This window comes from Netta rufina, assembly GCF_964035555.1.
Source record: "Netta rufina genome assembly, chromosome: 5".
NCBI classification, from domain to species: Eukaryota; Metazoa; Chordata; class Aves; order Anseriformes; family Anatidae; genus Netta; species Netta rufina.
In genome coordinates, this window is record NC_140128.1 from 6570471 (window position 1) to 6597098 (window position 26628).

Below are 26628 nucleotides of genomic sequence, written 5' to 3' on the forward strand. Positions count from 1 at the left end.
TACTTTGACTGTCTACATCAAAGAAACTTTTCAAACTTCAGTTGTGGTCTGGTTGATCAATTCATGCCCTTACAACCTCTACCATCCATCACACACTCTGCTCTCTCCCCCCAGAGCATGCAAACAGCAGTCACGGTTATATCAGTTATATTTACACGGAAAGCTCCTTCTGATACTGGCAGAACCAGAACCCCGGATACAGTTCATCGTGCCACAGGGCTCATAGCTCTAGCTGAATAGTTCCTGGTCTCAGCCCTTCGATATTTTGTAGAAGTGCCTGCTACTTCCTCACACGAACTCGATTCAGCACAGAACAGCTGTAAACAAGGAATCAGCAAACCATTATACAAACGCCTTCATTTCTTACAGGATTTTCATGAAAGGTCAAATACATCCAGTAAGCAGAAGGGACAGCATTGAGGGGTGGCTAGAAACAAAAAAGCAATCATGAAAGTGTTTCCAGTTCACACTTTCTCTAGAATAAAAACCTCAAACCCCTGGAAGGTTTTTTCCAATAATAATAATAAAGGAGACAGAATCACCACTGAAATGCCAACGCTTTGTTCCCAGGGAGGACTCATGAGATTGACTGACTTTCTGAATGCCAACAAAATCAACACTTACGGTTTAACAGTCTTCCTTTACAGTCTTCTACTTTTTGGTATATAAATACTTTGGTATTAGAGTCTTCCACTTTTAAGATGGAAAAAGCAAATCCTGCGCACTTCTATTTCGTTAGTACCAGCGTGCTTGTTTCTTTTACTACACCAGCTTTTGTTGTTAGACACATCCGTACAGAAAATCTGGAGCAGCAATAAATTATTTATCGCAGAGTTTTGCCAGACATGCTTTTCCAACCCATTGTATTAAGAAACATTCTGAACGTGGCTCAGCTTTGAAGATATGTGACAAGAAGAGAAAATCAAAATATACAAAACACTGTATCACTGAATTGGAAAGCTCTTAAATTTTGAAAACAACAAAAAACAAATTTCTTCTAGAACAGGCCTTTGTGGGTTGTCCGTGTTTGGGAAAATCAAGCCTAGAGATACGTTATTGTGTCCAATTTCTGATGAGATACAGCAGAAATCAACTTTTGCCCTAGGAATCCTAGACAAATGTAATTTATTCCACTGTCATAAAATCCTCCAGCTACTTTTTTTTTTTTTTTTTTTTGCCAGAATAAAGCATAGCAAGCTTTTCTTCCCACACCCCCAGCTACTCTGCCTCTTCCCGTCCTTAGAGGTGGGCAGAGGCTTGGGCAAACAGATCATTTCCACTCTCCTGTTGGGTTTTGGATTGTTATTATAGCAAAGGAAGAAACGAAAGAAACCACAGAGAATTGTGAAATTTCAGCCATTCCAACTGCAACAGTTTAAAATTTAAGGGAAAAATTGAGTAAAGTCACCAAACAGAAAAGAAATAGCTTAATTTGTTTTCTCTTAGAGTTCAGGGCACAACTAAGTATTGATCTTCTGAACATTTTTACCCTCTATGACTTTTGTCTTTGTTTCAAGAGCATCTGGAGAATTTATTATTATTATTATTATTATTATTATTTATGCTGCCCTTATTTTGGAAGGCCCATGTTTCAACCAGAAAACTTACACAATCTTAATGTAAGACCTGGAAAAGAGCTTCTCAGAGGCAAGAAGTAACCAGACTACAACCAAAGACAAAGGCAGCAACCCTGCAGATGCTAAGGATACAGTGAAACTATTAAAAAAAAAAAAAAAAAAAAAAACACTTTCTTCATCTGTGCTGATTTTTTTAAAGGCAAAACAAGTTAGATCTTCCTCTCGTACTCAACCCAGCAAGCTGCATCAGCAGGCACAGCCCTGATCATAAGGCAGACACTGAGGGGTCAGGTAGGTGGATCAGTGTAACACTGCACAGCTGAATACAGGGGGAAATAGTGGCATAAATGCTAAATAAACCAACTGTTAAGGATAGTCGGGCATTTAAACCAGCTTAACTACTGTTGAAGTGACACATGGATGCCGCTGGTGTGAGCAACAGACCAAGCAAGACCTGTAGGGAACCAGCAGGCTTCTGCCACTCACTTCTCCAAATTTAAGCTCAAATTCAGCTAAAGCTACCAGAACTACGCTGGATATAATTTATTTTAAATAGATTACTTTTCTCCAAGGCCTCACTCTCCAATTTGTAGAAGTATGATACATTTTTCACCTCCCCCCTGCCTTGTTTGTTGGCAAACTTGATTACAGACTTCACAAGCCAGTAACCCACTGTTAACCTTCCAGATATAACTTTTTTTTTTTTTTTTTTAAAGCATCTCAACTTAAAGTAAGATTTTGTGAGCCAGATGCAATACATCTTCAAGTGAAAGGACTTTTTTCCTGACCTCAGAGGACTCTGAATGAGATCCTCTGTCCTCAGAAAACCTCAAACAACCGCAGGAAGCAGCAGGGAAGCCAAGCAAGCAGAAGAACAAAAGGGAAAAAAAGTCTCAATCCCCTCAGATATTAAAAAAAAAAAAAAAAATCATCACAAGACAATGAGGAAAACCTCTGCAGACAACCCTATTTCTGCAAAAGCACTTTAGCATTATTGAAAATCTGTGTTGTAACAAATTGATCTGACTGAAAAGGTAAAATTCCAGGCTGAGGCAAGACGAGTTAGCTCCGTGCCCTCCCTCCCCCCGCAATGAACAAACATCTTCATTGTTTTACTAAAAGTTACTTCTCCTTACGAATGCTTACAGTGCAAGATTTTAAAGCCATTGAATCTATACAAAGAACAGACATACCCATTAACTTTTTTCAAGAGAAACAGCAATTAGTCTTCACTGTTTCGTGCAGCATTCCAACAATTACTGCATTTCATCTCCTTTGGCTCTTTCAGAAATTTAGTCAGTAACATTCTGGGCAAAAAAAAGACCTTAGCAGAAAATATTTCAACAAAAAAAAATACCAGGCTGTTCAACCACTTATAGTCTCTAACCTGCAAAACAAAACAACAAACCACCTTTTTTGTGTGTGTGTGTGTGTATAATGCATCTGGGCAAGCTATTCTCAAAGTACTAACATCAACAACAATAACTTGGGCAGCGCACATAGGGACGCACGGGGGGTCACAAGGCCATAGGAAGCAAGCATCTGTTGCTTTTTTTCGAGATCTCAAGATGTATTTTTTGTTGTTGCTTCATCCCTTAGGTAAAATGGAGGTATTCCTCTTTACACTAAGTCACTGAGACTACTACGAGTACAATTAAAGAGTTATTTTGCAAGATTCTGCCTTGAAAATCCCATCTGCCCCACCCACAATGCCTCTTTGAGCATCAGAGCCCTGAAAAAGTTTGCTGTACATAGTTCTCTGGGTCTACTCTTGTACTTCTTAAATGAAGCTCAGGAGTATTTATTAGATTTCTGAAGTAAATTAGTGCTCTTTATGTTCATAATTACCAGTAGCGGAGAGACTGAAAAAATTCCAAGTATCAGTCCAGCCTCTTCACAGTGGGATAGTGGGATAACAAGGGAGAACAGGCACAAGCTGAAATAAAAAATTCAGATTGGCAAAGAAGAAACATTTTTAATTTTTTTTTTTTTTTAAAGAAAAACAAATTCACCAGAATTACCCTATCAATTGAGCAAGGATTCTGGTTTTGGTATTTTTGGTTTTGGCTTCGTGACCTGCATTTTTGACCTCACACCACACAAACATGGCACCAAAGAAAGAGTAACTAATTTTCTTCAGGGTTTTTAATTGATAACCATGCTACAGCATTACAGTGCACTACATATTCCAGTTTGAGTTTTATTTTCCTATTTTTAATCTTTCTATGCATTCACCTGTCAAATTAAAACAGCATCAAGAAACTGAAATATCTAGTCGCGTTACACAAGAGCCTTATTTTACCTGAGCTGGAGATGTGTTTGTTCTTTTATTGCAACTGCAGCTGTGAGTCCAGAACAGAGCTGGAGGGGCACAAAATATGTGGAAGCAGAGGACCGTACAACTGGTTACTGTGAAAACCATGATTTTGTGCTACAAAGCGATAAAGAAATTTGAAGAAATTAAGAATTCTCTCTGAAACCAATTTGTTTACCACAAGGCCACGTTCAATCTTGACGATCCTCGCTTCATTTACTATGCTCCAAACTTCTTCATTAAGCTTATTGTCCCAGAGATGAGAGTTTTCTTCACCATTCTCGAATTAAATCCAAAGCATGTTCCCAGCCCTGATTTATCTGCAATGCACCACATTAGACAGCAATTCTGTGGAAACCACAGTACATGCTTATTTAATTACAGACTGTATCATAATGCATACGTATACGGACAAGGGAGCTAATTTGACACTGAATAAACAACAGGAAAGGAGAAGCGTGCACATAATTTTCTGTTTTAAAGACTATGAATAACAGGGGTTTAATTATATCATGTCATATCTCTATCCACTTAGATCATCAACAAGGCTGCTCCAGACGGCTCTCTGCTCGTTACATAAAAGATGTACTTTTATCTCATGCAAGAAAAACAGTAGGTTGTCATCTTTCTCATAGAATAACCCTGCCAAGAATGGCATATTCTAGCTGGAGAGTGTCACAGATACTTCCTGACAAGAGTGGAAAGGCAAGAAACAGGAATTTTAGGTTCCTTCCAGCTCTCAATCAAGTTTTCTTTCATATGTAGTTTTTCCACACCCAGTTTTACACAGGCACAATCATTTCTGTCTTCACAGCCAACATGTCCTTAATACACTTCTCTCTCTTCTTTAGCTTTTTCCCTAATCCCATTTTCCAGTCTCCAGGTCTCATTCTTTTCACTCCAGTTTCACTCCTTATTCTTGGACTAATAATCTGATCTCCCCAGGACGTTCAGCACCTTAGCATCACCTGATCACTACCAGTCCCTCTTACTCAAGTCAGCCAGAATAGATTATGTCCTGCGTTTATTACAGTTTCATGCTTCCTACCATCCCTCCCTCTTCTACTCTTTTTTTTTTTTTTTTTTTTTTTGACTTCCCACTAAAAATAAGAATTTTGCTCATCTGTAAAGCACAGAACTACCTCTTATGTGGAAATGAGACAACACCAGCACGGAATGAACTATGGAACCACAAAATGGATCAGCATTCTGAAATATTTTCTGCATTTCTCAGAATATTTATGTTTTGCTACCAATTTACCTTTTAAAAAAAATTACCTACGAAATTTACTGTATTATCTATGGTTGCCATAAAGCTTGATTTCAGGTGAAGCAAGAAACATTACGTACCCAATAAAGTAGAACTTACTTAAATTTTGTAAGCATGAATTAAAGAGTTTTTACATATCTGCAACCCAGATGGTCTACTAAATAAGTAAAAGATTTGGATACCATTTTTAGAAGTTGTACGAAAGATGCGAAGTAGAAAGTGTACTGAGATGGGTGAGATAATTTATTGACAACACTGTAGAGAAGATCTTTTGTGATGCTAGTCACAGGCTAACCTAAATTGCTTCCAATACAGTTACTCCATAATATTGTGGTATTTTATGGGAAGCCAGAGGAAGATCCATGCCACCCAGACCTGTCAAGCTATTAAATATATAAGGAATATTAAGCATGAATATAGTTGCCCAAATTAAAATCAAGGATTGTGAACACAGCATAACTTTTAACAAGGGAAAACTCATTTATTTCTTTTCTCACACAGACCACTGATTAGGTCTGATCAATTCAGATGGGTTTTCCCTTCCTGGGAGTAGCATTAGAATATAAGATTTCTATTGTTGCTTACATAGCAAAGAATGATTTATTACTTGATGATAAGGCTATGCTTTACTTGTTCTTGGTTGCAAAGTTATTACAAAGCAGATTGCATGGAGAGAAAAAAAGAAAAAGAAGACATTTAAACTGCGTACAGTTAAAAAAAAAAAAATGCAATGTGAGGGGAACACAAAACCCAAAACTTATTCCTACAGTACCTAACAAATCAAATAAAATAACATTTATATGGTGGCTTAAATAGTTGCCTTCTAAAAACTCATACATGTACATTCCACAGCAAGAACAGAAATTCTCTTACGATGGAAAGGAACTTTTCAATCAGCAAACAACCTCTGCCTACCTTGATCAAATATTTTATTCAAAGTGAATATGCTAAATTATAAATTATCTTTTTTATATTTTATATTTTTAAATTATAAATTACTATCTGTAAGATTCAAAGTAACTATAATAAAGTAACTTGTTTTAACAATAAACAACTTATTTTGGACAAGGTTATCATAAAGCATAAGGGAATCTGCATTTCAAATCTATGAATGGCTCTGCTTCCAGATTCTTGTTTTCCGTGGAGCTTAACTGTTGGTTAACTCAAGAAGGCATTTTTATTTAAGGAGAGAAAGTCGAACTGTTATGCATATTAGTTGTTAGGCTTTCCTCCTCATGATGTACCAGAACATGCTCTAGGAACATGTTAATGAGGCAACAAACATTTGTCATGTATAAGATTTTACTTATCCTATCTTAAAGGGACTGATATTAAACACAGCAGTCTTATAATTAAAACAAACAAACAAACAGAAAAAAAAAAAGAGGAATCACTCATTTGTGCCATAGCAAGGAAGCTGTTAGACAGGAATGCTCGTGTGATCTTTGGAAGGCATGGTACAAGACATATTAAATATTTTTCCTGTCCCAGGTGTATGGTTTCTGAGGTGTAACTGGGTACTGAAATTACCAGATCTTTGAAAAATGGATTATCACCTTGGTATGATGTTTCTACAGAGCCAAATTCCGCAGGATTGGATTCACTGCTTGGGTGTATAATTTGTTACTACAAGATACCAGGCTGACCAAATGGGGATATTACTGTCAACATCCATAATTATCACTTGAATCTTAAAATGATGCCTGGCAAACAGACAGTAGTAATGTTTCAGGAGTAGAAACAGAATAGTGATATCAGCTACGACAGAACATTAGGATTAGAAGTATATCCTTCAGTTTTCTCCTCCTTCCTGGCTTAAATAGATACTCACATGCATACACTGTTACTCTGTTGAGTTAGAAAGGGAAAGAGAATATCTATAGATTAAAGCATGAACATTTCCACTGTGGCCACTAAGTATTTGTTCAAAATTATTACAGATTGTTTTCTTATGCTAAAATCGTGTGTGTGTGTGTGTGTGTGAATAGCTTAGATGGATACCTGCTAAGCTACTTCTTAAACCAATGAATATTTTTACCACTTGTCTATTCCAGTTAAAAATAATAAAATCACTCCATTCATATAGTCATACCAATTCAGTAAGTCACAAAGATAATTATACGTGCATAGAAAATTAATTTTTCTGCATTTTTTTTTTTTTTTTTTTTTTTTTTTTTTTTTTTTTTTTTTTTTGCAGAAAACCAAAATACTGGAAGCACTAACTCATCTCTTTCAGGAAAGCACATTACCTCAACATGCAGCACGACTGATGTCCTAATGACAATCAAACAACTATGCATTTAAATATTTTCTTCAAAGACATTGTTATTTTCAAGCTCTTTGTCAAATCAAAATCTCCTTGACTGACTCTGTTCAAGGTAATAAGAACACTGCATTCATGACTTGTTACCAACATGTCTATTTCATTTTCATCCAAGAGAAAAAGATTTGGTAAGTCTAGGACAAGGGAAAAGCACAATGGTGCTGTTTCTCGTGCTAGCACAGTGGAAAGATGTATTAGCAATTACAGCTTTGAGGGCCTTGAGTAAGATACTGCTAAGATACTGCTTGAAGCAATGCTCTTACTTCATAATGATTTTTACAGACATTAAAAAGAACCAGGACTCCTTTGGCTTGACACTAAGAGATGACTCTCTAAGTGTACACAGTGGTATTAGGAATTATGTATAAATCCAGACACTACCATTAACACCCCCATCGAGGAAAAGCAATCAGACGAAATGGTAAAAATAGAAGATGTCTGTTTATTCAGGTGCCATGTACATATGTGCACAGGATATTAAGATTAGTGCATTGCTCAGAAAATAAACGGGTATAATAGATTTTTTCCACTGTGTGTCATACATGACAAAATATTTCAGGTTATAATGTTAGTTAAGTGCTATTATTAATCCTATGGCTGAAAAATGTATTAAAACACATAGAACCCACAACAATTCAGATATTATTTGTGCAGAAAAACTACCGTGCAATGATGTAGGATTTCAATTTACAGAACACCGACTTCCTTGCATTAAATACAAAGTACCTTTACAGAGTATGCTAAATTCAAAGAGATGCAATTAATTTGCTAAATGGCACACACGACAGCATCCACACTGCCAAAGGCTTGGGCACCAATGCACGATGCAGAGCTTTTCAGTCAAAAAATGGAAAACGGTCCAAATTTCTACTGACCCCTTGCACTGTAATGCATTAGCACTTGGCCCAGAATTTCCTCTGACCTTCCCATATAGGTCCTATTGGCACTGCAACGTTAGTGGGAATAGCAAGGTATTTTTCCCACTCCAGAGCAATGCAATAGCATCAGGGCTGCAGCCATGCACATGTAGAGCAGTGAGAGTGATATGTTTACACTCCTGCTTCCTGATTTTCAAGGTCGCCAGTCTAATTTTTAACCTCTTTTTTAAATCAAGCATAACATTTATAAGTGCATAAATAAAAATAAATCAGGACTGCCACGGACAAGTATCCCTTGCACTACTGCAGTACTTTTCTTCCTGTCATTCATTAAATCTATTAGACTGTGAATGTCTTCAGAGCAAAACATCTATGTTATTTGCTTTGTCTTCTATGGAGATATCAATTAACTTCCAGAATATTAACATTCTAATAATTATCAAAAAAGTATTGACCATCTTGGTAATAGCTCATGAACATACTAAATAAGCATTTGTTTTGGTTAGCATTAAATATGCCTTAAAATCCATCCTTTAAGAATTTGTCTTTTGTTTTTCAGGCAAATATTTTAGCTGCGAGCCTGCCTGAACTCCTTTTTTTCCCCCTTCTCTTTTTCTTTCCCCAAGACTGCATTGGTCCTCACTTCTTTTTACAACCACCCACACACAAAGAATGAATGCTGAACACCAGCCCTTAGCATATGTGTGTGTGTGAGAGAGAGAGAAAGAGAAAAGTAAATTGATGTAAGATAACATACTCTCACTTCTGCCTTCTTATACAGCATCTAGTCATACAGAAGAATGCCAGATGTATGTTTCTGAAATACAAGCAGAGCCTCTTTCCAAAACGGATGACATTCAGGATGCCAGGAGGAAGATGCAAGCTTTCTAAACAGCTTCAACAATTCATCTTTGACCTAAGTGCATTGAGTTTAGCTTTTTCAAAGAAACGACTCTGTTACCAAAAAGACTCTATAAGAAGCAGATTAAACCTTTATCAACACCTGATCTTGAAGAGAAAAAATAAGAAGCATTTTCTGGCCAGAAAGCTCCTGAATATATTGCTTAATAGCCAAATACTCAGAAGAATCAAAATAAGTATTATTTGTCCATTCTTGACTCATTCAGAAGGTGCCACTCCTTAAATTACTTTAAAAATAGTTGCAGCTATCAAGAGTGGTAGAGTTACAATACCAACAGGGTATTGTACTGTACTTCTATAGTAATCCATCTATCAATAATGCCAGCCATATATCCATTGTACTTACACTTCTGTACAGCTTATCAAAACCAACCAATTACTTTAAAAACTACTTTCAAAATTCATTCTTCAATGACTGAATTAGCTCTGCTGCAAGATTAGTGATTACCTTAACTGAAAACCTGATTCTCTACGAGCAATTTTTGAGAGTCCCATTGTACATACAGATTTATCTGCTGCCTACATACGAAAATTTAACAGAATATTTGAAGGACAAATAGTAATTTAAAGAACATAGACTACAGAGTTATAATCTGGCACCACTACACTATACTTTATGTGGCTATAAAAACATCTCTTCAGTGGGGCATATACTGTATGATAACAGTTTCAGGACAGTAATATACGTGTAGCTAGTTATGGCTTTATTTCCAAATTCCCCTGCCCCAGATTAGAACAGCTATTTAAACTTTTTTCAAAAACTCAAAATGGGTTGGCAAATGAAAAATGATCCATCACGAGGGCACAGAAACTGACTTAACCCTGTCCGTGTTTCACATAAGACCTTTAAAATGCAGCTTTTCCTCTTTCAGACTGAACTCTGGTGATTATTTCCTTAGAGCTCAACTTACTTTTATTATGTAAAAACTCAAATGCAAATAATTTTTTAAAAAGTATATGAAGAGGCAACATGAAACTAGTTCTGAAATAGTTTTAAAATAAAAAAAAAACTAATACATTTTTATCTCTGTCAAGTAAAGCCAATTAAAGTATCCCTGTGGTGAGCACAGCTTTAAAGTCAATCAGTTTTCTCCAGGACTACAGAGAGCTCACCTTCTTGGAATGATTCATCACAACACTCATTATTTCCAGCTTCTGATTTCCCTGTGCTTGGCTGCATTCTCCCAGTGAACAACCACTCGGTTGCAAATGATGCAAGTCAGACACTGCCATAAACTGACCATGCGTGGGTTTCCCAAATGCTAATTCAACTTCTAAATGGAAGGATGCTTCCTAAAGCAGTAATGTATATACCTATATTTAGCTTTGTTTTGGTTGTTATAAAAATCAGCTCATTTTTCTTTAAGCCTTGCTAAACTACTTTGCACTTTGTATTCCACAGTACTGTTCAGTGTAAAATAAATGCATTGTGATCAGAGTGGATGGTTGAATTACTACAAAACAATGTCCATTATCTTTATGATAAGAAAAAAAAAAAAAAAAAAATCAGTGTTTGATGCTTCTCGAACATGCCAGCAAAGATTTATGGGTTTGGTATAGTTGGTAAAGTGCTGTTGCATCTGAATAAAGATGCAATTATCTGATTCACTTCCCATCAATTTCACCACCATTTTGACCTTTCCGTAGTCAGTAGACTTCGATGAAAACTTTATACTGCTTGGTGATTAGACTATCACACATCCCAAGAGCCAAGTTTCATTTGGTCTCAGAGAAAATTTCAGGAAATTAGGAATAACAGAGATTAAAATGTAGATGTGATATATACAGTTCTCATTTACAATGTTTCAAGGAACATTTCCAATGAAGCAAAGTCATAATTCCCATAAACAAATTAACCACCTTAGGGAATTCAACTCATTGCATGTCTGCTGCAAAAGCCTCTAAAATAGCCAAATATATAGTCTTGTACTAGACCTTATTAACCTTAAACATGATTTTATCACATCTCCCTTGGCTTCAGGTCTCATAACACTAACATTGCTGAACAGATTTTTCCACCACCATCTTTTTTTTTTTTTTTTTTTTAAACTCACACTCCAGTTCATACCTACCTAACATAACTTTCTGAATATCCAACTTTAAATATATATATATACACACACACATTGAGATTGTTCATTATACATGGATTTTCTGAACTATTAGAAGATGTAGATTACCTTATGAGAGTCAAAACAATATATTCTACAGATTTATTTTTTAATTTCTTAACACATACACATTTTTGAACAGGATGACATTTAATAACAATCCTTGGAAAGTGCCACCAACAAATATTAATGCCTTGTTCTAAACCAAACGCCTGTTTGCTTGGATGTAATAGGAAGAGGTTTTTTTCAGTACGCTATCTGTGCACATAACATTGGCATTGATGAATTCATGGTGTTCTCTACTATTATAAACATTTCCTTTTTGGAATGAAAGTCCCCTTTTTCTAAAGATAAATAAAGTTTATAATTTACAATGTTTGCTCAGCACAGTGCATGCAATTTCAGGCACTGGTAAAGCTATTAGTTTCTTTCCCTGTGTATTTTCTTTGTGGAAGAACTCTGTTCCTCAACATGACCTGCTCTCAGTGCACAAAACCACCATGACACTCTCTAGTGCCAACAAGCAGACCAGCCTGCCAACTAAAAAAATATATTTTTTTTGCAAATATCTGAAGATAAATAGCATTAACAACGTTCTTCTTTATTAGAATTCAGATCAGGAGTAAGGTTCATGCTATGTGTTTAATAAAACTCATTTTAAACATGACTTTGGGAGAAACACCGTCTCATGAATTCTCTTTGATTACTCCATCTACACAGGTCAGGTTAGATTTGGTCTGCTCTGACTGACAGAACCATGGCAACAATCCTCCTGGCTCTTAGTCTTGTGGTTTTTTTTTGTTATGTGTTCATACACTTCTAGCCTAAATACTCTCGTACACCAACTACTCAGACACATGACAGAACTAGTACCTCAAAATGACTTCAGTCTTTCAAGTCCTTTTTTTAAGAAGTTCCAGTGCTTGCTTCTCAACTCACCCTTCCTACCGCATACCAGATTTTCATAGTCGCCAATGGGAAAATTTCCCCTTTGTTTGAAGAAATGCTCCAAATTAACAATCTTATTATCATATCATCAGACAGAAAGAAATATAGGAATGAACAGAAACATTGATACTGTAATCCTTGATTGTGAGGCTAGGAAGGTGTCATTGTGATCATGTAGTCTGACCCTTACTTAACACAGATATTAATCAATCTGATTTAAGACAACAAATTATCATTACAGTAGCCCAGGTAACTCTCCAAGTTTAGAGGAAAAAAAAAAAAAAGAATTTTTTTTTTTTTTTTATTTCAAAGGATGCTTTTAAGTTACTTCAGATAACGTAATCTAAGTACATCACTAGCTACAAAAGAATGTTATTAGAAGATGATACTAGGTGTTGTTTAGATATGTGAAGAACCACACTATGTATAAAGAAATCTACTTTCTGTCATAACTTCCTGGGCAACTAGCATGTGTCAGTTCATGTCACTGCCACCTAGTCAGTAAGTCAATATTTTCTATTGAATATGTCAGGACAACACAATTGCACTGTTCATCCAAAAAGAAAAGCAGCCAGCAACTACTGGCTAATCAATTCATTTAGTGTTAACTTCAGGAAATGAAATGTTGAGCATGTGGAGATATTAAAACAAATATGTATTAAAATATCTGACATAAGCTGGCACAAAAAAAAAGTCTCTGGCATATGTCTAACAATTAGAAACATGAGGCAATACTATATGTTCCAGGAAGCATATGTTATTTAATGATGAAATAATTATGTTCATGTCTACACAACACATGCTTGAATATCCTTTAACTGAAAAAGTAATGCTTTAGTAACAAGGAGATGTAGCAGATGACAATCATATGTCCGGGAATTGAAGTTAGTCCATGTCTTTGAAATAGTGATAGGTTGTAAATAGAGTGACCAAAATATACTAGCTTATAAAATGATTCACCAAGCAAAACCATGGTTGGTGTGAAATTACAGAAGCGTGCATATTTTCAAATGGTAAACTTTGAGGCTCATATGGACGCACTGCACAACTGACAATATATCTGGAGGCAATGCCAAAATCAGCAGAGTTCAGGGAAGTCCAAAACTCAGATGTCAAACCGTGAACTCGACCCATATTGAAGGCTGCCGACATTTAGAGAGAGACTTCTGTTCTACAAAGTCATTACCCCGCTGGCTTAAAAGACAACCAGAACAACACACCCAATGTAGAACTGAACTTTATCAACACCTGAACACCTCAGCTGCTGCCAAGTTGACAAGGTGCCACTGAGTGTCTGACTGCAGGGACCCTTGAAACAAGGGTCCAGCTCAATAAAATAGTAGTGGCATATAGACCACGTATATACTCAGAACAAGCACTGATGTGGGTTTTGGGGTGTTTTTTTTCCTCCCCTCATCTGCACTTGAGAACTAACACCCACTTCAGGTCAGCAACAGACTGGTTTTATTTTGTTTTAAATAGCTTTGGCTTAGAAGAGATGGTTTCAAGGACTGCAGGCGTTTTGTATCACAGCACTGAGTACAACATAAGTTCTTAATCCAGAACAACTGTTTATGAAAAGGAGGAAACTACTAACTAGCTGCTTTGCAAGAAAAAATTCTCCTCTTTAAAATACGCACTCCACCGTTGTCACAGACAGGTGGCATCTGCAAAGGCTGTGAGGACAACCACCTTGTTTTAATAAGATGCTAGAAGAAAATTAAAAATAAATGCCTTTTAGGCAAGGCAAGTATAAACAGCTATCAACAGCGCCTCAGCTTTCCCATGTTGAAGGAGTTTACTTACTGCGTAATATAAGGTAATTACTCAAAGCTAGCTCAGCCATCCAACACTGGACAAATAATCTCTTGGCAGAAATAGGTGTACAAAACCCTTATTAACCATTGTTTATGGATTCTGTCTGGAAAAAGAAATTGTTTCTGGTAAGTTGCATAACTCACATGCATTGTTAATAAGAAACATCCATAAAGAAATGCTCAATTTAAAAAATAATTTGGCATCTCGCTGACAATAAGCCAGTCCGTGTGATTTCTTCGATAATGATTAAAAAAAAAAAAATCTCCATTAATTTCTCAGTGCCAATGCCATTCTCAATTATCCCTCTGCTACCAAGCAGCAAAGATATGCTAACTACTTCGCATTCCCTGGACAACAAGGCATTTCATGTCATTTAAGAATAGGCACGTAGAACATAAAACACCTGAAAACAGCTTTGAGCGGGGTATATTGCAAGTAAGGGAAGAACCCAAGCCTGACAGAGGATGGAAACTTCCTCTGCTGCAACTGGATTGCAACTTTCTGAACAGTGGATAGAAAGTTTTAAAATTTATCCACTACATAATACTGCAACAGATGTAACATAAGGACACAGTTTAGATGTGAGGTCATCATTTGAGGTGCTAAAATTATTTGAATGCTCAAACTTTTGCTCTTCTGCTTTAGGAATCTTGAAAATTATCTTCCGGGAAGTAAAAGCCAATGACAAAATCTAAAAAAGTCCTGGCCTTTTTATTTTTAAAAACCACAAAGGCAATTAACTTGGGTTTCACACACATTTGTCCTTTAACATAGATGGACATACGCATATACCCGGAATATTTTATCTCCTTTGCTCTATCGTTTGATTCCTTCCAGTTCTCATACTTTAAAGTCCATAATACACACATTTTCTTGTTAGGAAACCTGTCCGAACACCATAGGAATTCACCTTCTCCCTCCCAGATGGAGGGCCAAGTGGTCAGCCAAATAAAACTCTACTATTCTGGTTTCACCTTCTGATTCATCTCAGCCAAAAATTAATAAATAAATAGATTCTTTGTCTCTATTGTCCACAGTGTTTTCAAAAGATAGGAGGAAGAAATACAAGATACTGAAGTTCTCTCAAATAAATAAAACCCTACACACATCATCTTCCCAAAAGAGATTATACTTTAACCTTGGCAATTAACTACCCGAAGCACTTCACATCTCAGAATTACTTAAACCTTTGTAATTATTTTTCATGAGCTAAGACCTCATACACAAGTCAAGGGCCAGGTGTGCTTGTTATGCATTACTATTTCTAGAGTTTCATATTTTAAACAATATACCTGTTTACAAAAACAACATACAGTACTTTTTTTTTGCTCTGATAATACAATTCACACTCAAGAAATACATCAACAAGCTAAGCTTGCAAAGATAGTTGCTCATTATGTGCTGCTATTTCACAATGGCATGACTTCTTCATTAGTTTTGGAAATAAATGAGTTTTGGAGCAGTAATTCAGCTATACCTTGGGCTTTTTAGAATTCATTTATTTAAAATTATTTGCCTTCAAATAAAAAATTAATTCTTCTACTTGAGGTTTAGTGTATTGAAGAAAAGAGGTAACTCGTGAGTTTTTGCCTAACAGAAGATACAGTATGAACTCTCTTGCACTTCACTGCTGGGCTTATTGGGCATAGAAGGAATGTTAAGCAGCAGCTACACTTAATATGGTGCCATAAGGCAAATAAAGGGCCACAGTACTTAAAAGGAGCCTCTTACAGACAGTGGAGAAACAAACTTACCGATTTCATAGCCCTGAAGCATTCCTTAATGCTCAAATGTCTTGTTACATGAGGCTGTTCAAGATGCAAAAATTTCAAATTCAAGTTAAACACAGAAACAAGTTTCCTTGTACTTAGCAACTCTTCTTCCCTGAAAGGAAAGCCTCACACATACAAAATGGTCTTCGGAAATTTAGCAGAATGTAAGCTGGTGTTGAACACTTAACCATGTGCGTATGTATGTGTAATTTCACACATTTTCTGTATAGTTTGAAAACACTTGCGGAATATTCACCATTTACAGAAAATGAGTGTTAATTTAAACACTAAAAGAAATGGCTGTCTGACCTTTTTTTTCTTTATTGTTATAAGTAAACAAAAGTATCAATGACATACTTTGGCACAACTCACCAGGAATTCTTTTTTCCTTGAGGATAACATTAGAATAACGTAAAAAATGAGTTAATGAGTATACAGAGCTTCTGAAATAAATACACTGTACACAAAACTAAGCACACTGCATAGTATCAGCTGTAAACAGAATCTGACACGTAGCTTAGGGAAAATAAATCAAAAGATAGCTTTTCATTAAGAAAGCTATTTTAAATAATTATTTTTATTTTGAAGTGTCATTAGAGAGGCTAGAAGTCAGAGCTGAGTAACCCTTACCCAGAAAATTCAATGCAAGTCAAACAACTTAATTGTGGTTACACAGTCTACATAACTCTTTACACGGATGCCACTCAAAATTCATCTGCCAAATCATTAAGTTTCACTTAGACGATACCTGACAGCAGCACTTTAAGTGCTGAGCTGGCTGGCAAAGACAGAAAGAATTTTTCCTCTCTACTGTAGGATCAGACTAATCTTTGCTCTTTCCAAAACACACTACTGAATTAGATGAGTGGAAACATCTGAACTGGAAACTCTCCAATACAAGAGATAGCTGTCAGCATTGCATTCACTCATGCTCCAATGAAATCCAGATTTTTCAAGTCTCACATTGAAAATAAGGCTGGTTTCCAGACTTGAGGAATGGATGCCCTGAGATTTATTTCTTTAAATTATCAACGTCACATTTTATGGCAAATGGTACCTTCTAGGCCCCACAGGAAAATAAGCTGTCTATTCCAATACTGCTGTGTCTTCACTCTATGTTTTACTGTTCTACAACAGCCACACCAGATTCACACATCCAGGTTTACACACCAAAATTAAAAGAGTACCCTAATTCTCCCTCCCTTGCCATCTCCCTGTCATCACTGCACACACCTCCTGTTGCTGTCTGATTCTGCTACCAGGAATAATCTCTAGCCAGGCAGAGTTTTCTTCTCAAGTCTCCACATAAGACTGAAAAAAAAACGATTCAGTGTAATGCATTTACTGCAGTCCATTAAGCTTTGTTTCTAATAAGAGCCAGAGCGTAGGCCATCTTCTATCCCTTAAGAAAAAAGTATTAAATACAGTCACATAAGCTTTACTCATGCTAGTGAATCAGCTAAAACAACCCATTTATTTGTAAATTGTATAGAGTTTCAACTGCTTGTCTTGTCAGAGAGCAATGGAATACCTTAATCAAAATGACATCATGTTATTAATTTACAATTTGATAAATGGGATAATCCTAATTCCCCAAATGCTTTTGTTTCCATGAGCTGCAGGAAGATATTTTTCCTAGGAAAGACAAAAGGTATGAAAATACTAAGGTATACAAAGATAGCTGTGCCTAAGTCTATAAAAATTAAATCTTTGCTCACGTGAATAAAATTTGTATTTAATTTGCTAAGTGTAACAATGCAAAAAGCCATCCCATTGAGGCTTTTAGAAAAAGTTATTTCTCAACATTATCAATGTTACATATTCTGTTTTGTTTAAAACCTCCAACTGCAGAGATAAATAAGCAGAATGTGAAGGATCTCCTATAATCCTATAGAAAGATTGCTGGAACTGTTATGCCAGGAAGATAAAAAATCATCTGATTTTACAGTGATGGCTAGTTACCTTTTCTTCATCTACATCCATCAGTGCCATCCACGGCCTGACTGCCTTTTCTGCTTTCTTTTACTGAATTTCACAACCCATTTTTAACATGAAGATTAAAGAAGCAGTATATAGCAATTTTAGAAGTGATAATGCAGCCTTATCAAAAATTGGCATAAGAGATAAACTGTGTTTATTACAAAGAGAAAATGGCAAATTTTAAGATACCGTGTTTCACTTGTGATTTTATGCATTAGTTTGATTTGCACATATTCAGCATTTACTTCTATGCTTCATTTATTCAGCTGTTGATAATATACAGATTCAGCTTGCTAATGCAGCAAAAACAGCCTTATCCACAGAGGACATCAGCATGAGCATTAACCTTGAGTGACAGCAGCTGATCTGTACTTAGGAACTACTAAATAGCTTGATTTTCCTTCGGAAACGCAACCGGAATACTTATAAAAAATAAAAAACACAAACAGAGAAGGTCACCCGCATGGAAGGAAGTGGCAGGTAGTTTGTAGTGGTGATTTTAATTTACCATACAATGGTAGGAACTCTGTTCTCAAAGAGAGTCAGAAAGGCAGCATTTGGTTCAGACACCTGATGTAGTAATCACAGAATCACAGAATTTCTAGGTTGGAAGAGACCTCAAGATCATCGAGTCCAACCTCTGACCTAACGCTAACAGTCCCCACTAAACCATATCCCTAAGATAGTAGTCCACACCCTGAATAATGGTCAAGTTACGGTCACTTCCTTGTTGTTCTCATAAACCATTCATTTTATTTTGAGAGTTTACACAGGGAATTTAAGTCATATTAGGGTATGACTTCAAAGTGGAAAGAAAAAAAAAAACTGTTCTTATTTAGCACTCTTTCAGGCCATAAGTATTTATAGATAAGAACAGTAAGGTGTAACTGTTCTATAATACTCACATAGCATCAAGCCCCACATCATTTTGTTTGATATTGGATTATAGAGCAGAATAGTGACTTGCTTAGAAACAGATAAGATTATTAGATACACAGCAATTCAGGTGTAAGACTGATAATCCACAGTTCTTAGCTGAAGGACCAATCCATTAAACAACAGTTTATCTGCTCAGGGCTCTAACACAGAAGAGCTTGATACAAGCTTTCACTCATCATTGTGCCTTATTTTCTCCCCAAAGTAACTCAGCAAGACTCTTCAAAGGGCTGGTTATCTGCGAACTCACAGTGGGTTCACACTGCCAACTAGGTGGCAGTGGGAAAACCCAACCTCTGTAGGAACAATCCTGTGGTACCATGTCTGTTGTTGTTGCTTTGCCCGTGAGTGAGTGATAAGCCTCCAAACCCCCATGGGGAAACCCTAAGAATTTAAAGTTTTGTTTGTATTTCTATAAAAAACTTAAGAGGGAAGAAAATAATCTAAGGAAGTCAATCCTTCGGGTACCCTGCTTCTTATAGGTTTAGATGCAAGAAATCCAGTGGAAACCTCTTAATAAACTTAGAAATACACAAATATACAAACCAGCACCCAGATACTTCAGTTTCCTGGCCAAGGAGAGGAAAAGGGGGGAGGAACAACACACCGCAAGCAGAAAAAACAAAATCCACCTCACAAGTATATTGCCTGTTTTTGACACACCAATTAATATACTGCATTTCAAAAGCATGCCTTACCTCTTTCTTTCAAGAAAGCAACAATAACAAAATCCCCTGTGATTCTACATTTTCAATTGAATTTCTTCAAGGTAGAGCAATGTAAATCTTCTCTACTTGACAGTATGAATGATCCCTGCCACGTGATCTGAACAGCATGAAAGACATCCTCCACTCAGGTTTCCCAACAAGGAAAATGGTCCCCTTCCCAAGACTGATATTTAGAATATAGATATTAAATGCACATAGCACCTGCAAGTGAAAGAAACAACCTCATTTTACAATGCATCAAGGCCTGTGCTTTATGGAGAGACGCAATATTGATGCAATCTTGCCTATAGGGAGATCAAGAGAAAACAATGGCACCTGTGCATTGCCTGGACCCCAAAACGAAGTCCAGACACCCTGTTATTTCCCAGCACCAACTAGAATATACAATAAACTTTACCAGGAACAAGCCACGCCATCTGTCTGCAGAGTCATCATGTCCTGCGCTCTGCAGGGACAAAGTACTTGATTATCAGCCTAGATGAGCCAACAATGCATGTGATCACTAAATGAAGAAACAAGGCTTCAGTGGATTTAAAGCATGACACTAAGAAGGCATATTGCCACTTTTCTTTGGCAAGAAAATAAAACAGTCATTATTAGCTAACTTTACTGAGTTAACACCTTCATTGTTTTGAATGTAAAAATATCTCTATTGCATTGATCAGCTGCACGAAAGCAAGAACAATACTGGAGAAGAAGCAAGTGCTCCAAATCAAGTCACAAAAGCTTCAGAAACTATGTTTGCTGCATTTCTTATCTACTTTTATTCATAAAGAAATTGCAGATGCAAAGTAAGATTATTATTTTTTTTTAATATCGGTTCTAAGATATTGCTGATTTCTGAAGTAAAAAGTAGCAATCTTCTGTGAAGTAATCATTATTTCCAAATTTAGGTAGGAGTTTCTAAAGGTGCTTCTGAAAGAATTAATTGTTCCAAGAAGGATAGCAAGCTACTGACACAAAGAAGTGAAAGGCAGAATGCATACAAAAGAAAATACATACAAAAGGGAAAAAAAAAATAGCAAGAGCAAATACAATTCCTGTTTTAAGAGAACGATACAAAAGCCTGAACCTTCCATTAAATAAATCCTGCAAGCAGAAAGGAAAGAATAATGAAGTCCCAAAGACAAAGATACCTTTTTTTGTACCATATAATCATTTTCCTTAGTTCCAAGCAAATAGGGGAGACACATTTTAAACAACAACACGGTAAGATTTTCTCATCCACTTTCAGTGTATCTCAAAACCCCCCTCAGACTACATACTCTCTAACAAAATCAATCAAGTACACAACAGTTGTACAGCAGAATCATCCTGGATGGACTCAGGTTTATAGAGACTAGAAAGTTATCCAGTCCACCCCAACATAACCTCTACGAAAAAGACCAAATTATTTTCATACTTCATTATCATTCCCCTCCAACACAAATGGTAACAGAAAATGTATATGTATTTTTTTCTTTTTACAGTCACTGTTTAAAAATAAAGACTATGAAATACATGAAAAACAGTTGGAGGAAATGACAACAGATCTGAACGCGTGTTCAGACAAATACTTTGATGTTTTGCAAACATTAACAATATAATCATCTACAGCATCAGGACAGCACACAATTTTAACTAAATTATTAAAAGACAGCTTCAGCACCAACCTGTATTTTTAACTTGCTTCTATACACTCATATTTCTTTAAAATTGTAGCAAAGGCACATCTCACACAGTCAGCAATAAAGAAGCCGGTATGCTCTCAGCCCAGAGTACTCGAGTGCTTGCCACCTGGGGTGAGACCATGCCTCCTCACCCAGCTCACCTGAAGCTCATTAAACCATTTTGGAACATACTTCGTGCCAGCAAAGGCATGGGTTGCAGCCCCAGCTGGTATCACAGGTGGAGGAAGCCCCTCCAGCTGCTCTCCTGCTCCACCAACTTTCTAACATCCAAAATTTCTGTTCCTGATCTGTGTGCTGCCTTATTTGTTTCTTGGAGCCTCTGGTTCTACACCTTATTTTATGCAGAGTGGCACCTGCTACGTGGGAAACGTACACACAATGTGCTCAGCTGGCCAAAGAAAAGTCTTGGTATTTTCTTCTTTACCCTACTTAATTTATACTGACACTTTTTTTTCCCCCCCCCAGGAATATTGTTTCTAAACTTTGGAAATATTAAAAAAAATCAAGACCATTTATATATACATATTATATATATATATACACACACGCTTCACGCAATCATGGAACAAAAATGAGATAAACTGATTTTGCAGACAAATATTTTTCTTTGTTATAAGACATCAGTGAACTGTATATCCAGAGCAGACAATGTTTTACTTTCTGACAATGTTTTAATTACTGACTGAAGGAGTATAATTGTTAGTTAAATAATAACTAACTAAAAATAATTTCTAATTCTCTTTCATTCATATTCTGAAATTTGATATTTTAGTGAGTTTTTTCACCAATACATTTAATAGAAAAAACCTCTCAAGAAGATAACTTCCTTTCTGCCCACCTCATTTCTACTTTCTGAAATGTTAAGGAGCTTGGAACACACACAGCACAGAAAACAAACTCCATTAAATATTACATCAAGTGATAGGAAAAACCAAGTCACAGAAAATAGTTATTACTTGAAATAAATGCTACTAATGACCAATTAATTTCTCTATTTGGAAAATTCTAAAGCCTAGTTTATTACTGTCTAGTAATAAACTCATATTATTAATAGTAGCTTACAAATACTATAATTTGGAACTCTGCGAGTTCCAAATTGCTAAGTTTTGAGCCACGCAAATGCTAATTTCTTCTCTCATGTTTATAAAAGCTTTTATTTGGCACAACAGCAAAGTACCAACTACAAAAAGCACTACTAGTATTTGCGAGATTTTTTTTTTCTTGCTTGCTATTGAAGACGACAAAATTTATTTTCCTGTCTGAAGATCAAAAAGTGAGAAGAAAAACATTTTTGATAACTGAGGAAAACAATTTTTCATACTGTATAGCCAGCATAGAAGTCCCACTATAAATTGAGAGAATCTCTTCTGCACTTCAGAGTTTTCCTGACGTTAGGGAAAAGAACCTCTCAGCAGCTGCAGATCCAGATTTTGATCCCACTTGCAGTGGTAGAAACTCACAGCGAATCCACTGGGGTCTTTAATTCTGCTGGAATATCTTTATAGCAATGTTACAATCTGTGTTTGTTTTGGCCCAAGACATTCCATCCACTTGTATGGCTCCCTGCCAAAGGGCTGCCTGTAGCAAACCCGTCTGTGGCCAGAGAAGAATAAAGACCTTGGAGACATTTTTTAAGAGAGAAAGAAAAAGGACATAAAAAAAATATCTGAAAGAAAGCAAAACAAAAAGATAAAAACAAATAAATAACAGCCCCAAAACAACAACAAAAAACACATCCCAAATTATAAAAAGCTTTGCCACCTGGCAAACCACCACACCACCCTCTGAATATAACACAATCTGTATTCAGCTGCCTTCCTTTCCAACTCAGGCTTAAAAAAGATACTTTTTTTAAAATCACCTCTCACTAATTAGTTGAGGAGGATAGCTTCTTAAAATATATATCCTGAGGATCAGCCTGAAATTGTAAAGGAATACTTGGCAATGCTAGGCTGATGGTTGGACTTGATGAACTCAGAGGTCTTTTCCAACCTAAATGATTTTCTGATTCTACATAGAGCTACATATTCTGCCACCTGCAGGAAGGTAACAGAGGGAAGGAAGGATGCACCATTGTTCTGATCCAGCATGTTTTCTTGTTTAGAGGGAGAAATCAGTATTATTTATATCCTAATTTTATTAATTTTTGTAGGAATGAATTTTACAGGAAAAGGAGCAATTTCAGATTAAACTGTGATCTATATTAGTTGTACGTGCACATAAATAAATAAATAAATAAATAAATAAATAAAACACAGAAAGCCATAGTAACAGGAAACATTAAACACATTATTTCATAGGTGTTGATGGCAAGCAGACTTTCCCATATTGGAAGCGTGGAGTTTAGGAGAGTAGTTAACATGAAGTGTTAATATCTGGTTAGAGCTCAGTTCTGACTTAGGGCTATCTCCTGGAGCTTGTGTCATGTACTTGGTTCCATTTTCTGTATGAAAAACTGAACATAGGTATGTTCAGTGAACACCTATGTTCAGTTTTTCATACAGAAATCACTGGCACCAACAGCCCTTTTTTTGCATTAAACCACCCATTAATTTTTCCTCCCCTGATTATACGAAGGAACGGGTGGTTCCTCAACAGTTGTACCCATCAATCCCCCCCTCTTTTTCTGTCCTCTCATTCCCATCAGCAGCAGCAACTTGGGATTGGTTACTCCCCGTAAAGGCTAGGGTAACAGCAGACTTTTGAAACACAGCCCCAAATCCATTTTCTGATCAGCAGCACTCACTACAGAGGCAATAGCAGAAAAAAAGGTTTCTGGCAGAAGCACCAGGCACTGGGAAGATGCAGGGAGGCAACAGTGCTTTTCCCATGTGTTGGAGCCCTAAGTCATTCTTTGCATGTTAGCAGTCAGCTGCGGGATGACATAAAGAACATATTTTGTCTATCAGCTTTTGTTTCTTCATGTATGATTACTGAAGTAATACAACAACAACAAAAACCACCAGGTTTCTGATTGAAGCTCCTTCTCGTGGAAGGCACGTACTCAAATGAGAGAAGTGCAACAGAAATCCCTGGTCATGAGACCTTTTAAGATGGAATCCTCCATGATTTTACAGGGATCAATAGGAATAGGAAGAAACGGAAATACACCGGTACAGATGATGCCAGGATACTAAAGGGAACGACTGCCTTTCTAACAGAATTTCCCTCTCCTCTCTCTTCATCTTTCCTCATCTTCAAGGCCTGGTTTTCCCTGTTGATTCAGAGTTTTGAGATTCTAGGAACTTTGAGATAATGGAAACTTTATCACACTAAGTATTTAATTGATTTTTATCTGCAGTATCACGTACCGTGATCTCCACACAGGGGGAATTAACAGCAGACAATTCCATTCGCTGTTCCAGTTATCTATTATATTCCTTGCTCTTCTGCTTCATTCTTTTCACAGACTATTTATTACTCTGCTCAACACACAAAGCCCTTTCCCAGCTACTTCAGAGAAAGCTAACTGAACAAATACTGTTTAAGCCCCCAGAAGTCTGGTGAAAGCGTAGGTATAATGCTGGGTCTCATTAGATGAAGATGAAAGGAGGAAGAACTCAGGGTTCAAATAATCGGTACCTTGAGACCAGTTCTTCCATTAAGACCTTACAGCAGCCACAGCTCCTTAATGAAAACTGTTAGGTGAGGAAAAAAGTCATTCTAACACTCCTGATTCTGGGTGAGAATCGCAGCCATTTTAGAGTAAAAGCATGATCTCCAAGACAGGATCGGATTGTGACAGGTTCCTGGCCTCTCTTATGGGCCACAACCTCACTGTCAATTGCTACTCATTAAAAGCATACAATCTTAATGCTTTCATCAAAAAGTCAGTCCTGGAATTTAAGATTCAAGCTAATTAAATATTACGTATTGAATAATTTTTTATTTTAACAAGAATTTTATAGTTTTACATATGCCAAAGCTGTCTGTTTTTGTGGAATGCCTTAGCAAAAGTCCGGCATGCACCCAGGCTTATTGTACGGTTCATAAAAATTTGGAAAAATGTCCGATTCTCTAACAAACCATTAAATCTCATTTCCATTGACACGTTGCTATCAGATTAAAACCCATGAATAAAAAGGAAAAAAAATATATATATATATAAATATATACACACATATTAAAGCTATTAAAGCTTCCTTAATAGTCAGGAATATTTCACATGAGAAAGTAACCATACAAATTACATGCACTTTTCACTTGAATTGAGTGAACTGCAGCACACTATCAGGCAAAGAGCTCCAAGACATCTCAAATAATGTCTAGGAAAAATGGCAACTGCAGTTAGTCAATTTACTTCAATTGTAATCTTAATTTTCTTCTCAGTGAAGAACATTGAAACAACTCCATATAATTTATACTTACTTGACAGCCCAAAACATGTGGTGATCCTTTTTCAAACCAGGACAGACCCTCCTGAGCAAGGGACGTTCAGTTCATGTTCTTTCTTAGAAAACCAGAAAGATCACTTGAAAACGGGATCAGTCTGCATGTTCAGACCGAGATTTCTCCACAGGCATTCTGTGTTATTTCTGAGATTTTTGGAGCTTTAAGGAGTTTATTTTTAAGGTAGAGGTGCAGCAAATAGTGCATTATTGAATTAGTGAATCGCAGAAATAGTCTTTTCAGAGCTGGACACTGAGGGAAAAAGAACTGGCTTCAACCACTTGTCTTTGATTAAATAACTCCTAATTTGCTGAGCCAAATTTCTTTGTTTTATTACTTATTCATTACGGAATATGTAACCAATCCTAACAAGAATTTCTAGTTATATATGTTAATAAGACTATTACCTATATTGACTTAAAGATCCCACAGAAAACAGAGATTTAACAGTTCAGTCTAATGAATTAAAACATGAAATTCAGAAAGAGCAAAATAGAATATTGGTGCATATAGCTATGCCATGATTTTACTTAAATATCACATGAAAAAAGAAAAAATATATTCAAGTATTAAAATATTCTTAAAACTAATATCCTTAAATATCTAACAGAAAAATATATAAATGCTTTCACTCCAATTAAGAAATAAGTGTACGGTGGCTGAATAACATTACTTTCAGATACAGTTCGAGGGTTCTCAATAACGTACACAAAACTGAATTATGCTAGCTCAAAAAATAAAAATCAGTGAGAAAACAGGGCGTAAGTCTCACTGTGCTTATCCCAGGAAAGGCAAAAAGCAGAGCTGGATGGTGTGCCCTCAACAACGGAAAAGAGAGAGGAGGTAAAGTGGTGACTTTTGATTATGAGAGAAACCCCACTCCATCTTTTTCTTATGTAGATAGATATTTATATGCACAAAAAGAATAAACTAATTAACAGGTCCAATGTGACTGTTCTTTATTTTACATTTCCTACATACAACTCAAAAGAA